Source organism: Desarmillaria tabescens (genome assembly GCF_030435595.1).
Source record: "Desarmillaria tabescens strain CCBAS 213 chromosome Unknown EV420scaffold_146, whole genome shotgun sequence".
NCBI classification, from domain to species: Eukaryota; Fungi; Basidiomycota; class Agaricomycetes; order Agaricales; family Physalacriaceae; genus Desarmillaria; species Desarmillaria tabescens.
In genome coordinates, this window is record NW_026848445.1 from 1 (window position 1) to 17,207 (window position 17,207).

The 17,207-nt window shown below is 47.3% G+C and overlaps 2 non-coding genes across 2 annotated transcripts; one reads left to right on the top strand and one right to left on the bottom strand.

Moving 5' to 3' along the window:
* Window positions 1–908: 908 nt before the first annotated feature.
* EV420DRAFT_t313 lies at window positions 909–1,004 on the top strand. Its single transcript has one exon. It is a non-coding gene; the product is annotated as a tRNA-Lys (tRNA).
* Window positions 1,005–10,568: 9,564 nt separating this feature from the next.
* On the bottom strand, window positions 10,569–10,664 carry EV420DRAFT_t314. Its single transcript has one exon. It is a non-coding gene; the product is annotated as a tRNA-Lys (tRNA).
* Between the last annotated feature and the right edge of the window lie 6,543 nt (window positions 10,665–17,207).

The following is a 17,207-nucleotide window of genomic DNA, read 5'->3' on the forward strand; positions in this document are numbered from 1 at the left end:
GATTGATGAGCTACTATCAAACAGCAGAAGTCAGCTACAGCTCAGCCCCGCTGTGTAGAACGGCGCACCATCGTGTTGTTTCCCTTCGACCTTAGCGTCCTTGGGTATCGATTTATACAGTCTCAGTGAGGCCATATTGCAGTCGAAGTTCATCTGCCGTGTAGACAGAGCTAAGGATATGCGACAGCGATTCTGGGGGCGGGCTCGGTAATGACGGTTAGAAGCCAAGAAGCCGGCCCGGAAAATCGCATCGATAGCGTGGGAACTGGCGGCGCTTACGACTCCCATTCACCCGGACCTGGTTTTCTTCAAAGCTGCCCTATATACTCAGAGAGGACTGGCTCGTCTTTATCGGTGACTGGGGGTCGTTTATAGGAAGGACCAACACTAGCACCGATGGTCATGAACTCTGAGATATTCGAATGGTTTACAACGCGATGTGGAAGGGAGGACGACAACGATTCGGAGCTGGGTCGGGTATGTCGAAGAAAAGCAGCGATGACTGGTAAGCAACTTTGAACGTTGTATGCGAAGGTTGGTGCTCACCTCCGTGATAGCGGCTGTGCCGGAATGAGCATCTACCCTGCTGGGCAACGCTTCTTATCGTTATGCTCCTAGAAGGCGGTTTCCTTATCCAAGGCCTTTCTCGTTCCGGTTTCTATTAACCTGAGGATGTCCGCATCCATTAACTTGTTGGCCTACCCGACATCAACCGGTACGGCCTGTCTTTCTTCCGAGTCATGGCGGCACTGCTTCGAATTGGAATATCCCCTATCGTTCTTGGAACTCTCTAGCTTTCGGATTTCGAATTTTCAGCACTAATGCCTACCAAGGCAAGCACGTACTGTGGTATTTCGGGGAATCGCATCTCTCAGTGCTATAATCTCTCGGTCAAAGTCTGTCACATCGCCCGCCTAGCTCAATCGGATAGAGCGTCAGACTCTTAACAAGCGAGGTGGTTTAGGAATATCTGAAGGCTGCGAGTTCGATCCTCGCGGTGGGCTAATTTCTGTTTTTTGGTTAACTTCTGACCTGTGTCTTTTTCAGATTTCTCCCTCTAGAATCCAGACTTTTATGTGTTATCCCCCTTTACCGTCGTATTTTTTCTTAAACGTCTCCTGTTTGATGTCGCGTACCCTTTCGTTCTTCATTCTGTACTTTACACCGCCTCTCCTAGTCATGATTAACCCAATTGTCATTTTTGAAACTCTTATCGGAAGAAACAAGATACGAGAACCTGTGTATATCTAGGTTTCAAGCCAGAATTATCACACTCCGTATTTCAGATTTCCTCGCCTACTGTATTGGCGAACTGACAGATATCTCGTGGGCGTAGAAAGAGGTGCGGCGGACGTACCGTGAATAACGTCGACTAGCTTCACGACTCTATCCCACATTACGGGGAAATGGAATGACGAGATGACTTGAAGATGGGCTCTCAGGTATATGCGCTTTCTATCTCGCGAGGCCATAGTCTGACAATATTGTAGATCCACATGACAATTGACATCGCGTCCGTGCTAATTAAGAACAACCGCCTACTAAGGGACACGTAAATGTAGTTTAATCCTGAAATGATTTACTTCTCGGTTTTCGACATTCGGGTATGCATTAATTGGCCAGCAGCCAGCTTCAAGCACTGGAATCATTAGTTTATTGCCCAGTTCATTCGAGCCAACTTAAATTATGCTGCAAATAATAGCTACACCACACTGGACAAGTACGTATGCCTTTCGATTTCTGGTACCTGACTGCGTTGGCGGGTGAACCATTATCGCTCCATGCCATATATAACAAAGCTTTCATCACAAAGCCTAGCCCAACGATCAACCAGCGCACTAGGTGGTGGCGGCATGACAGGCGGCACCGATAAACGAAGAGTCTCTAACCCAGGCCTCCTAGACTCAACCATGTCAACAAAAACGCTCGACAGACCGGGGTACCTATTTATGAACCGGAAGCCCAACATCTTGAGACCGGGAACGACATCAGGGTTGATCCTGAAGTTAAGCCCGAGGAGAATCGCATCTTCTTCGGGCGCCATAGACATAGACATGGATAAATGTGTAAGCGAGGGTGTCGTTCTGAGGAGACTGAGTAAATCAGCCTGCGCCCCAGTGGGAATGATGAAAGATGCGTCGATCGAAAGGTTGCTCAGGTTACCCGAGTGTAGAGAACTAGGAATCTGTATGTCAGGATGATGGTACGCCATACTCAGTATCTGGAGAGCAGGGAATTCAATGTGGGAAAGAACATGCACGATGCCCCCCTCCGAAAGGATATCGGAACTAGGACTCTCTACTTCCTCGTGAACGTGTAGCCTACGAAGCCCGTGATGGCAAAACGGCGAAGAAGGCAGGACAATATCAAAATCACAGTCGTAGTCGCACTGCAAAGACATGCTCCCCATATTCGGTGCGAGCTTCAAGATATCGATGTACGTGCTTGTCCAATCGTTCCCAGTGAACTGGGTGAGCTGCGGCCATGGCATACTCAGCTGTTCGACTGCGCTGCATACAGTATTTATGGACATGCTTCTGAGCAGTGGCGCATACTCGAAGGCATTAAATATGGGTTTGGAATGTGCGGCAAGCGGCATCGGCGGCTCATTCGTGAACTCCACACGAAGACGAGTGAGGCGGTGCAGAGATCCTCTGACGGGAGAGAAAGCGTGTAATGCTAGGTATGGAATAGCAATATGGAGGTCAATCCATCGCGGTACACTCGAAAAAAGGATAGGGATAAGAGGGTTCTTCGCTGAGAGCCCTTTCGTGCTGCGTATGGAAAGGGTAATATCGTGTGTCCCAGATCGCAGAATGTACATCTGAAGGTGATATAGACACGCCACTTCGTTCCGGTATCGGTCGAAATCCAGAGAAAGGAATGACCAGAGCTGAGATGTTGACAGCGCGATGCTTCTCCAGTCCCTGCAGACCCGCGAAAGAGCCAAAGGTGGAGATTTTCCGTCCAACGAATCCTTTCTCTCTGGCTTATCAATGTCCAAACATGCCACGAAAATTTCGCGTACGATATCCTCCGGAATGTTACGGATAGGGGATATAACTGTCTTCCAGGATTGAACCAAACGCTCGACACGTCTCTCCTCATCTAATAATCCATCGAGCACAGCACGTATTTGAGTTATCCGCTCCTTAATCCTAGACAAAAACGCGTGGCCGTCGCCGATAACGCTCTCTAGGTGAATTCGCTCGGACTGAAGAGGTGGATTATTTGATTTTAGCAATTCATCCATCCGCGTTACTGATAGGTCAAATGAGCGGAACGAAAGAGTGCCATCCAGTTGATTGTCGCCACATTTCTGGCAGGGAATAGAGGCGGCTGGCATCTAACACGATGATAAGAGGCCGGAAATAATGCTAGTTTAAAATTTTACCTTGTTTAGTGACTGTCAGTGGGTACGCCAAATTTGAATGGCGTGCTTGACGGCAATGTAACAGAATTTCAATGGAGGATGTGTGGCCAATGACGAGAGCAAGAGAGAAAGGACTGTTCCCACGCCACTGACGCGATTTCCCGGGCCGGTGTTCCAACCGTCTCTCATCAAAGTTCAAACGTTCAAGGGCCGTCTCTGTGAGTAACCACTAGCTCTTTCCCCCAAAATAATTCATGGAATAGTTACAACGACATTGCGTCACAACATTTCTGCATAAAAAGATCTGATTCATTTTCTGAGAAACTAACATCAGAACCACTTACCTGCTGTGTATTCTAGATTTACTGTTCTCTTTCATTAGGCATTTTTCTATGGGAGGATATTGTTAGGATCTAGCCCTTGCATCGTTGTCACTCGCAAGGGATCCTTGCTATTCTTCCTCCGCGGTACTTCGGAACGCATCAATCCCAGCAATACCATCATATTTCCTATTAAGCTAAAAGACGCCCCCAAACTCGATAGGCTGTTTCCAGTACACGTTCCTTGTTTCTTCTCACCTGATGTGTAGGATTCCATTTGGTATATTTTCACGAGATAGAGTTACATAATTATCTCCTTTCATTTTAAAGCTCTTCTCCTGCTGCAGCGGTTAGACCTCTACACCACGTATGCTTCTAAGCGTCTACCGCCTTTCCCGCTCTCAATTCAATCCCTTTCTCCAGGTCGTCGGTCTCATCGAAGCCTCGTGCCATGCATTGAAAATCTGCCCAAGGTCACCGTAGCGATCATAGAGCTTCTCGAAGTACAGAACAATGGTATATCTGTAGGCTTCGGCCATCAGCGTTTATCGCAGCCGTCTTGTTTGTTGAAGGAGTATGGTGCTCTAGGAACACCGTTGGAATGCGCTAGTCAGAATACTGAGCGACGTGTCTGTGATTATAGATAACATGGAGAGGCACAGGTGGATGCTGGGAGAGCGAGCGAGCTGTCGGTTGAAGACGAAGGACACCGGTTATCAAGAACAATACAACGTAAATATCAGTAGTACAAGGCTGTGGAACATAGGATGATAAATTTAAATTTTATTACACAGTGGTGGCCTTTAAAATTTACCTATCGACTCGTGGTTTCGATCAGAATATTTCCCCTTTCAACGTCATCTTACACCCCACTCTGCAGCCTACGAGTAATTAGGATATCTTGTAGCCATGTAGACATGTCAAAATTAGAGCGACTCATTTGCGAAGCACCCTGTTGTTCTCAATTATTCGTTCATCTCTGTGCCGTTATGATATCCAGAAGAGAGATGACAGCGAGTCCCGCTACGTACTTAAGACGACCAGTTATAGGTTTATGCAACTGTGTACAAATTGAAACCGTGTATCCCGCTGTATACCGTTCTACGCGATACTCATCTTCGTGGCCTTAGCGCTAGCACTTACACGCCTGTAATCTGATTATCAGCGTTCAATTTAGCTTGCAACTTATTCACCTCACCGTACCATCTTCTTATGAAGGGTGGTATAGGCTCACATCGATACGATATCTCTATTTTTGTGTCAATTTACCACATAGAAAGCCAGCGAAAATATTACTGTAACACCTAAATGGCGTGGAAGAAACGAAACCATGACGAAGAATCAGGAATATGCTTGCACCGCCACCATCACTCGATCATGGAGCATCATCATCATTATCTTCTTTTTGCCGTTATACAATGAACCCGGGAAGCGTGCTTTTTCGGGATGCGGATCACAAAATCTTCCTCCGGTTGACGTGCCGCGGCTTGAGCCATCACCGGCACCTCCAACAGGCAATGTATCTGCGTAATCTTCAAAAGGCAGTCACTTGTTACATGGATCTACAGTATAGCAGTTTGAGCTACATCACGAAAGAAGTAGGTGTGAAAGCATTACCAAAAAGTCTATCTTAAGATCATCTACGCGCTTCCTGTATGCCTGAATAGCATCTCGGTACTTATCGACGCTGAAGACGCCTTTCATGCCACGGTGCTTCGCTGAAGATCTTTCATATCTTGCGCCATGGTTTGGAGATACCTGCGATGCGACCATTAGCTGTAGAGCTCTGATAGCCAACGAAAAAGAGACCCCACCCTTCCATCTCTCCGAAAATGTCTATAAAACACGAAACTCCCTGCTCTCCCTTCAAACGAACAAGCGTATCGGTGACGATAATCGTGTTCGCAATGCTCTCATAGAGCTCTTTCGCATCTTCCTTGTTCTTTCCCATTTGCTAGAGCCATAGTGTAAGCAACAGCATCCGTAGGGGCGAGATACACGAACCTGAAGTAACTCAAAGATGATCACAGCGGCCTTGGCAACACTCTCCACGTATGGGACATTGTCACCGACAGCTTCGGCGAGACGTGCAACTTGGAGGCATACATCGAGGACGGGCATGGTGGTAGTTAGTGGTAGGAAGCGTGCTGTAGAGGGCGATGCAGAAGCGCGCGCCAAACTCGCAGTGTTCTGGAAACCTAGAAAAAGTGCTGTAAAATCTGATAAGATAAGTGAGAACGTAATCGTAATAGATACATACCGAGATCAAACTCCCAAAACAAGTGGATAAGGAATCAAAAGGCGAACGGTGATTTACCACGCCTCTCGATTTTGTAGATTCGGTTTTCGCGATATTGACGAGCATACAGGCGCTTCTTCCTCTCACGCCTTTGCTTGAGGCCATCGTCACCGTGTCAAAGCGAACCACTGACTGTGGAATGACGCTTACTGGCAATAATCATGACGACATGTTGGCGGAAAGGAACCTAAGAAAGACAAGGGAAATCAATCGAAGATCCTAATAAAGAACACGATGAGTCTCACTCCAGGCGAACATGTCGGGATAGAAAACGCCAGAAAGTAGGATCACTTATCTCTTCCCAGATGCCTTGCTAACGAAGTCAAATAGTGACAAGTCTTCAGCCAGCAGTCGGCGCACCCGGAGTATGGATAACTGGTGCATATATCCAACTGGACGAGCAAAGCTAGGCACCATGACCGAAAAGAAACATTGCTCTCTCGGTCTTTCCTTTTCAGTTTCGGACCATCTTCTTAGCACCACATCAAGCCGTCTGCTTCAAGTTGTAATTTCCTAAACTTGACGGAGTCCGGGAGGTCTTCGAAAGAGACTATAGACCTTTCAGCTTCTTTCTCGTGGTAGCGTCAGCATGACGAGCAAACAGCAGGCGTAGGACCGAGGATGACTGGATTGTCGACATGTAAGGAAGCAAGAAAGCGCATGACAGCCGGAATCCGGAAAGGGATAAATGTTCACACACCATCGACGCGATTTCTTGTCGGGCCGGATAGGCCTTTGATCCCGCGTCAACATCAACATCTTCATGCCAACTTCTGGCTATGATTCGTACAACAATTATTTTCGGCATGATCTGTCTCGACTTGTATGTTTTCTTCCCATAGACACATCTTTCCGGTAAATTGGCCCTTTACATCGCATGAAACGACGGTCTGAGTCATCGCTACTCGAAAGGCAATCGAAAGGCGACCTAGAACGCAAATGCAGCCAATATCACTACTCCAGCTCTAAGGATTATAGAATACATGTGGAATGTATCGGTAGTCAGATCAGCTTCTTGCTACCCTTTCACACTCCATTTGAAAGACGTGTTCTGAAAAATCATAGCGTTTTTGTAGGTCTTGCGGAACAAGTGCCCATCTGTAGCCCCAGATGCAAGCGTATTCCTGAGTATAAGTTCTTCGTACAATTCTTGTAAGCTTCAGTATTTGCTCCAAATTTACACTTCCTCATCAATCATCATTTCAGCTTAGAATTCAAGTGATAACGTTGAAATACCCTCAGTGTGCGTAGCGCTTCTGATCCAGTTAGGTTCAATATTTCAAAGAGATCTAAAATAAAATGAGGCCAAGCTTAGCCCCTTCCACTTCACAGGAGTGACACCCGGCCCTAAATAGCAGTCATTTGTTGGAGTCGATTTGAATTACCCCTGTCCATCTTCTCTGCAGCGACCAACAAGAAAAAAAGATAAAATTGCGAAACTGGCATTATTTCAAGCTTCTTATCACAGGCGTAGATGCCAGACTCTTTTCCCTGCCAGAAATGCGGCCACAATCAATCGGATGGCACTCTTTCGTTCCGCTCACTTCACCTATCAGCAACGCGAATGGACCAATTGCTAAAATCAAATAATCCACCTCTTCAGCCCGAGCGCATTCACCTGGAGAATCTTATCGGCGATAGCCATGTATTTTTGTCTGGGCTAAAGGATCAGATAACTCAAACACGTGCTGTGCTTGAGGGATTATTAGATGAGGAGAGGCGCGTCGAGCGTTTGGTTCAATCCTGCAAGACAATTCTATCCCCTATTCGTAACATTCCCGAGGACATCGTACACCGAATTCTTGTGACGTGTTTGGACATTGATAAGCCAGAGAGAAAGGACTCTTTGGATGGGAAGTCTCCACCTTTGGTTCTTTCGCAGGTCTGCAGGGACTGGAGGAGTGTCACGCTGTCTACATCTCAGTTCTGGTCGTCCCTTTCTCTGGATTTCGACCGATACCGAAACGAAGTGGCGTGTCTACATCGCCTTCAGATGTACATTCTGCGATCTGGGACACACGATATTACCCTTTCCATACACAGCACAAAAGGGCTCTCAACGAAGAACCCTGTTACCCCTATCCTTTTTTCGAGCGCAGCACGATGGGTTGACCTCCATATCGCCATTCCGTATTTATCATTACACGCTTTGTCTGCCGTCAGAGGATCTCTGTACCGCCTCACTTGTCTTCGTGTGGAGTTCACGACTGAACCGCGGATGCCGCTCTCCCCACCTTCTAAACCCATATTCAAAGCCTTCGAGTATGCGCCACTGCTCCGAAGCGTCTCCATCAATAGTGTATGCAGTGCGGTCGAACAGCTGAGTATGCCATGGCCGCAGCTCACCCAGTACACTGGGAACGACTGGACGAGCACATACATCGAGATTATAAAGCTCGCACCGGATATGGCGAGCATGTCTTTGCAATGTGACGATGACTGTGGTTTTGATATTGTCCTTCCTTCTTTACCGTTTCTCCATCACGGGCTTCGTTGGCTTCACGTTTATGAGGAGGCAAAGAAACCTAGGTCCGAGATCCATTCAGAGGGGGGTATCATTCATGTTCTTTCACATGTAGAATTACCTGCTCTAGAGTCCCTGAGTATGGCGTACCGGCACCCAAACATACGGATTCCTAGTTCTCTGCACTTGGGTAACCTGAGCAGCCTTTCGATCGACGCATCTTTCATCATTCCCACTGGGGCGCAGGCTGATTTACTCAGTCTCCTCAGAACGACACCATCGCTGTCGCATTGATCCATGTCTATGTCCATGGCCCCCGAGGAGGATGTGATTCTCCTCGGGCTTAACATTAGCATCAATCCTGACGTCGTTCCCGCTCTGAAGTCGTTGGCATTCCGTTTCATAAATGAACACCCCACTCTGTCGAGCGTTTTTGCTGATATGGTTGAGTCTAGGAGACCTGGGTTGGAGAGTCTTCGTTTATCGGTGCCGCTTGTCATGCTGCCACTACCAAGTGCGCTGGTTGACCGTTGGGCTAGGACTTACGATACAGGCTTTGTTACATATGGCATAGAGTGAGTAGGATTTTTTACTTAGCAAGTCAATAATATTTGGTACGTCGAAATCAATAGTGATATGCGCATTAAGTATGGCTTGGAACCCTGAGAGATAACCTTCTCCTTGCTACGTTGGCAGGTCGTCCTGCGCTTCCACGTGCGTGTAACTTCTACCGAGAGTGTGAGTAAAGGGTGGAATATAGTGAACCAAGCGATTCGCTGGCGCTTTATGGGATTCTAAACAATGGAAGGCGATCCATGGGAAAACCTGTAGCGCACTTATGTTAAGAATCAGGGTATTTCGAGCTAATACACAAAGTAATGAGTACTCGAGTAAAACCCAAGTCGTGAGCGAGGATGTCTGTAAGCCGAGTTCCAACCACCAAGAGGGATCCGTAAGGGTGCTAACAAGCGCTAGGCGTAGTTAACGGGGCGTCAGCAAGCGCTAGGCGTAACTAACAGGGTTTCCGAAAAGCGCTAGGCATAGTCGGGAAGCAATTGATTGGCAAGCGCTTGGCGTAACCGATCAGAGATGCTTAGTTCACACAGTTAAGTGGACTTCGAAGATGAGTAAAAGTAGCTTAAGAGATTCTAATACAATGGTAAAGACAATATTTATATCCTACTAGTAAGGCATTGAGTCATTATAATTCTACAATGTTCCATAGTATTCTAGTATTAGCAAGAAGAATAGAGAAAGTAAAAGAAAATAAGAGAAGATACCGATAGGCCGAGGTCAAGACCGAGAAGGCCGAGAGCAGGCATGTGTTGACTCATGCTCAAATCGGAAAAGTGCATGAGATCCATAACAACTTAGAAGTTGTGCCTATCTGGCCATCGGGAGTCGGTACGTTCGATTGGTAAAGTATCGTGAGACTCGACTGGGCGTACCGTAAAACAATCAGATACGCTCGATAGAACAAGACAGCGAAGAAACTGACGTCGCTTTCTCAAAACACGATAACATGATTATCGACAGCAAGAGCAGTCACCCACTGCACTGCACGTTTGATGATTCCTAAAGCCAGAAATCAGATGAGTAGCTCAAATCCCACGTCCTGCAGTCCCTGGTACTCTCCAGTCCCTTGGGAGAAACTCGGAAAACCCCAGTTTAGTGTGGTCATGCCTTGGTTAACCACCATGTGAATACTTGTTCTTCCAGCTAACGTCGCTCTTCGCTGCTGAACAAACGAAACTCAGGCTGATGTCATAATAGCAACAGCGTCTTGTTCAGGCATCTCCGTTCCGTGAGTTAATAAATGATGTATCAAGAACTATGTAGATCGATAAGCCTATTATGATAAAAAATGAGATGTATTTACAGGAAAGCGCGCAATAACAACAGTAAATGTCTGTTTCGAATGACATCCCAGCCATGCAAGGACACGACACTGCTTTACGGTTGTCGTTTCAGCTACTGTAATCAACTGACCTGTAGCTGATGAGAAGGTAAGGTACCTAAAGAAGGAGAATTCAGGAAGGAACGCGTCGGTACTGGACAGTGGAAGATGATCCTAGGAGACTTGCGAACTTCCAGAAGGGCAAAAATGTAAGTAGCCCACCGCGAGGGTCGAACTCGCAGCCTTCAGATTTGCTTAAACCGCCGAGCTTATTAAGAGTCTGACGCTCTATCCGATTGAGCTAGGCGGGCTTCCGCATTGGTGCATCACAGGAGGCTAGCTGCAGGAGTGGGACCACCTCACAGAATCATTATGCAACGCGTGCAGTGGAATTCTTGATATCGACATTCGGTCATCGCTTGACGAGGCATGATGTGTCCCTGACGCAAGGCTACATTCTCTCAACGGATACTGGATGTCTGGTAAACAAAAAGCATAATAAGGACGACTAGCTCACAAGGCGACTGTCTTATTATTTCTATTCCATCATTCTTGAATCGCCGCGGCGTTGTAGGAGATTGAAGAGGGTGTCTGGTCCGCTACTGGGGCTGCAAGGTTAGAACGAGTAGGATCTGCAAGTTCGGTACAGCGACGGGACTAACGAGAGTAGCGCAGAACTGCAGCCTAGGTAGTGATGGTATCAAGCTGAAGAACTTTTGCCGCGGCCCGGACCTGCTGCATGGAATTTGCTTACGGACTTTGAAATCTGCCACCGGCATTTTATCGGCACAAAAAGTACGTTCGGTTCTTCAATTCAACTGAAGTTCTGTTACGTACCTGCTATTACTTCCTCCACCCACCTCAAAGCGTCAAGCTCAAGGCTTGAGGTCAATCGAGAAAAATTCAGCGTGGATAAGTACGGTTTCGTTGCTTCGCCCTTTTACGTGTTTCATGCATGATCTATTCGCTACCATCTGGCATTTAATTGTCCTGTCTTGGATTCACAGTTCAGAATACTCGCCACTATTGCCGAATACATGCCATGGTCCATCTGTAACGTCTAGCTGAAACATTAAGCAAGCTTTCAATAGCAAGCAGCACTCTTGTCCAACAGTAAAAACTCGCAGGCGTTTCGACACGGATCCTTTCCTGCTAACTTCTGTCTGATACCCTTAACTCAGCTTTACCCACCATTCTCTGTCGAATTTCCGGTTATATTTCTCTGTAGAGCAAGCTTAGCAAATAATCATATATCATTCCACAATGAAATCGACGGAGAGAATGGCCTATGCTCGTCCATGCGCATATACTGCTAGGCCTGTCAGTCTACCCCGGTTCTGCAGACGTTTCATGGCCCCGTTCCATTCTTGCTATCGTCGTCCTTCCAGCCGTTCATATATCCCAGCCCTATCTTCTTATGGACTTCTACTTTCAATAGCACGCACCACTGCCATCCGTCAGTACGGTTAGTGATAATTCATATGCTATAAAATATCCTGACTAATACTTATCAGGCTCCATAGCATGGGAAAGCACTTACTCGTAAGAGAAGCAGCGCCACCATGCCTTGCGTCAAATCCTATAGCTCGTCTCGTCCTCTGATTAGCACTTTCCTCTCAAGTATAAAAACCACCGTGTCACCAAGCCTTCTATCATCTTAAACTCTTTTCTCACTCAAAGATGCTTTCAGCCTTTTTCATGCTCTCTTCGCTAATAGTTTCCGGGATTTCAGGCGCCATCGACATCCCTCGTAGGCCCGTATCCCTTCCCATTGCGAGGAAATTCAACTTCAATGGCACAAGCTCTATTGTAGAACGAGATCGGGCTCGAGCGGCTACCCTTCGATCTCGTGCGAATGGAGTCAGCCGGGATTTGGCTGGACGCGCTATCATCAATGAGGATGTGGATAATGCTGCAGTTATCTATACCGCTTCTATCGGTGTTGGTAGCCCTCCAACATTCTGTGCATGTTTTCCTTTTCGTCACGAACTCATTGATGCGCTAACTCTACATTACACTAGACAACTTGATTGTCGACACCGGCAGTTCGAATACTTGGGTCGGTGCAGATAAAATGTACGTGCGTACGCGCACCAGCAAAGATACCTTTGATGTAGTGGTAGGTGGTCTCGTACTAGTCATTTTATTCAGTCTTCTGATAATATCCACGCAGTCCGTTTCCTATGGCTCCGGATCATTCATTGGCAAATAATTAATTCTACGTCCCCATTGTCTCTACTAATCATGTTTCGTCCAGGGTGGGAATGCATAGACCAAGTTACTATCACGCCAAACTTGACCATTAAGTCGCAGTCAATCGGCGCGGCTTTCTTGTCTTCCGGGTACGAATCTTGGACCTTGACGTTCACAAGTATATATTGATTCTAAAATAGCTTTAACGGCACCGATGGTATCCTCGGGTAAGTCATGGATCGGCCATTGCATGCTTCCAATCTCTCTAAAGAATTTGCAAATGATCACAGAATTGGTCCCATCGATCTCACTCTTGGTAAGCGGTTCATTTGTGTCATCTCCGAGCCTAAGTTTGTCCTAGGAACCCTGTATTTCGATAACGACGCACTCATACCCACTGTCACCGATAATCTCTATAACCAAAGATTAATTATGGACAATGCAATTGGTGTGTACTTTGCACCTACGACTGATGATGAGGTCACCAATGGAGAGCTTTCTTGGGGTACGTATCTAAGGTTTTAGAACGTTCTTTTTTCCGTCTTATACTGATTCCGAGTCTGATCTAGGAGGTCCGGACAACTCCAAAATAAGGGGGGAAATTAGCTATGCGTACGCTCTTCATCTCTGATGAGACCCTGGGCTCCATGTTGACCACGTTACAACAGCCCACTTATGAACACCTCCCCGGCAAGTAAATACTGGGGTATCGACGAATCTATCACCTATGGAGCCGAAGTGCCCATCCTATCTTCTACCGCTGGTGTTGTAGATACTGGTAAGTGTTTCTCAGATTGGATCTCTAGTCGTACTCTGATTGAGCTGAGCTAGGGACGACCTTCATTTATATCGCTTCCGATGCATTCAAAAGGTACCAGTCGGCCACTGGTGCAACCGTGGACAATACCACGGGTCTTCTCTGCATCACTTCGTCTCAATACTCCAACCTTTCAAGTCTTTACTTCAACATTAACGGTGTAAGTCTTATTCATTGATCTAGATGGACTACGACTAATACTGCGCTCAGAAATCATATGAGCTCACGCCCAATGCTCAAATCTGGCCTCGTTCACTGAATACGGCCATCGGAGGCAGTCCCAACGACACATATCTCATCGTTAACGATATTGGCCACAATTCTGGACAAGGTCTCGATTTCATCAACGGCTATACGTTCTTGGAACGTTACTACACAATTTATGATACCGCAAACTCGAGGATCGGGTTTGCTGCAACGTCGACAACTAATGCTACTACGAATTAGTTGTCAGAGAGTGTTGAGTCAAGATCTCTTAGCAGCGCATGTTTTTAGGAATCTTACATACAATCCCAATTTTTTATCAGTTTTTCGGTGGCAGGCTTGATACAATGTGTGCTGCTTTCCACAATTAATCGTAGAACTGGGAACCAGGACTCACCAATGACGTGATTTCATCCATGTTACGCGCCACGCCTTGGACGGTGGATTTTAATCTCTCCTTAATACTGGGTCCTACTGGATAGCCTAGATAACTCTTAATACAATTACGCCGACAAATTTCCCGAGGAAAAGATCCACTATTCTACTCCATACACGACAAGTCCGTCGTCACATATATCCTTCCAACGCCCAACCACATCAGGATCAAGTGATTCCATAGCGAACGGTGCAGAAAGTCGAAGACATTGCAGCGCAGTACAATTAGACGCAGGATATCTTCGGGAATGAACCATATCAATGAAAGAAGGATCGAGATGAGGCTTCTCATTTAGGAACTGAATAGTGAGAGAAGTGAGACTGGGGACAACGCCCGGGTTGATATTCGCATTGAGCCCAAAAAGAATCCCATCGCATTCACTCCCTTCAGGCATCAATGGACATGGTATCAATAAACTGGAAAGGCATGACGTCGTTTTGAGAAGACTGAACAGATTAGCTTGCGCTTCAGCAGAAAGAACGAGCTGCGCGTCGATACGCAGGGACTTCAAGCTGCCAACTGTCAAGCCCTGTAGTGAACTAGGAATTTGGATGGAGGCATTCCCGTAGGTCATCCTCAGAGATTTCAGCATAGGAAATTCTATACAAGAAAGAAAACAGGTAATCCCCCCTTCTAAAATTGCCCCTCTATCAGACTCGTTGGCATCGTGTACATGAAGTATACGGAGACGTCGATGAGATAACGAAGGAGGATGTGTAAAGGCAGGCCCCGAAAATCATATTGCAACGAGACGCTCTCCATATTCGGCGCAAGCCTCAAGATATCAATATACTCGCTTCTATAGTCATCCCCGGTATACCTCGTGAGCTGAGACCACGCTAGGTTTATCTGTTTAACTGCTTGGCACAGGTTCTTTAAGAACTCGCGGAGCCGCAGGCCGAACGGATGGTGACACCCAGGTCGACTGTTCATCCGCAAATGAGCCCAGCCTTGTTGGCTTTTTGTGATGAAAGATGGAACATAAGAGGGTGTGTTTTCTAGGAGTAGCACTAGTTTTGTACGATTTCCAGACCGGTCGGAATTGTGGTTCAAAAGCAGGATGGTAAGCGAGGACGGAAGCTTGAAGCACAGCTAGGAAGACTTCTTCCCTAGAAAAGACGTCGGGATTGCAACCGAGAGTAAGCTCTCAAAGGTACAAAACTGATATGTACATAATCCCAAATTGATGTACACGAAACCTTAACCCTAAGAAAAGTAAGGTTAGGTTTACATTCAATATCCGGAGGGGGGATATACCATATATAAAGGGTACCCATCCTTCCCCAGGCCCCCATATCTCTCCCTCAAACTACCATCATCGCCTACTCTCACCTTTCCCTAACCCCTTCCGCCTACGTTTGCACTTATTCAAGCAAACCAAAGTCCCTCTATTCATCTGTAAGGCTTTCTTCTGCTATTTGGTCCATGAATGACGGCGACACGAAGACAATGCGCAACCGACGAGAAAACGTGGTGGCCGTGGCTACACAGCAGGGTAGCGTGGAGCTCCCCGAACTGTATTCATCACCAGCGACGGCGTTCTACACCCCGTCGAGGGCGTCTCTCGTTATTCCTGTCTATGGCAATGAGCAGCTGACCACGACGGTCCCTACACGCCGCCATTATATACCCACTCCCGACGCGTCTTATACGGGATCTGTACACGGATATGTCGCGCCATCCCCGCCACCCGCTCTGGGTAAGCCACGCCATCGTCACATCCCGCTGCCACCCCAGACAGGGAGTAATATCCCGATAATGTTACATCCACTGCTACGGCCAAGCCATGGAGAAATGTTGATGGAGCTCGACTTTGCTGCTCAGAGTCTGTCGGGCGTACGCGTTCTTGGCCATGACGGCTGCGTGAAAGAAGCAGCGACCAACCCGCCTCTTCCGTCACTGGCTATCGTCCACCAGATGCTTCCGTGGCCAGTAGTCATTCAGAGGTCGGGTGATCGAGAGTGGGTTACAGTTGCCGATGTTGTCGAGACACTATGGCATGCTCTCCACATACGCGACCCCATAACGCCATCGTCGTCGCTGTCGCACCTCGAAAATCAGAATAGTGCGCCTTTTGCTATTTGCGGGATGTCGGGTTGCGTGGAGCGAGGGATTGTCCACCAGCCTAGACTGGCATATCTGAAGGGAAAGACACGGTTCACGGGACTCCGCCCCATTGAAGGTGAGACCTGGGAGCTGCTCGTCGTGTAGGGCGCGCCGGTCGCACCTATGTAGGTACGGAATATTTATTCAATGTAGCCGCAGACTCTACGTATGCACTACAAGCATGTATCAGCTACGCTCAACAGACAAAGACAACGCACTACCTCTGGATGATATTGTTTCGTCTGTGGGCCCAGCGCATGAGAGGGCGGTGGTCGTCGACGTCGAGAGTAACAATGCTCAGCTGCAAGTGCTCAGTAACCCTAACCCTATGATAAATAGGGTCAGGGTTACAGAACACCGCAAACTCTAATTGATCAGTCCTCAAGTTACTCGTATACCCTTGCATGTCCCGGTTGACGACGGTCCTGCAAAAAGTGCCCTGTCGACATGCCTCTCTGCTGTACTGGCGAGCGAACATGACAATACCGTCTTGCAGCAAAAAGGAAGGCTATGGCTGGGAATCGCAATCACAACGCCCTGTCGTCCCAGTCACGTCGAGCCCAAAGTTAAAGTGTTCTGCTTCAGCTGCAGGGAGTTGTCAGCCTCATGATGATGAAAGATAGCAAATACCTACAAGACATCTAATCCAAGATGAGACACTGCCACGGTCAATATCTGACATCAGACGTGATGTCCCGAGTCAACGACATTTCAGTTCCATCTTTGACTCGACTTCCCCCAGTGGTCACATTAGCCATCCAGGAACATCCTTTCCTAGACGTCTTCCTGTTCTCTGATTACCAATGATGGCCCACAAGCAATTCAGGCAAAGAGTGCGATGGAGAGAATTTGGATGCTGAAGAAGCGATTGTAGCGGTTGGAGAAAGAGATGGTGGCAACGAGTACGAGAAAAGAAAAGAAGAAAAAAGATCTGGAGCTCGGCGCTGAGGGGACGAGTTCGAGTTTCTGAAAGGACCCAATGGCTTGGAAGATGCATGGTCATTGGTATCTCTTCCCATGTGGTGAACGCATTTGAAGTCGTTCGAGAGGACAGAGACATTCCGCAACAGAAAAGAACGACAATTAGGCTTTATTTGA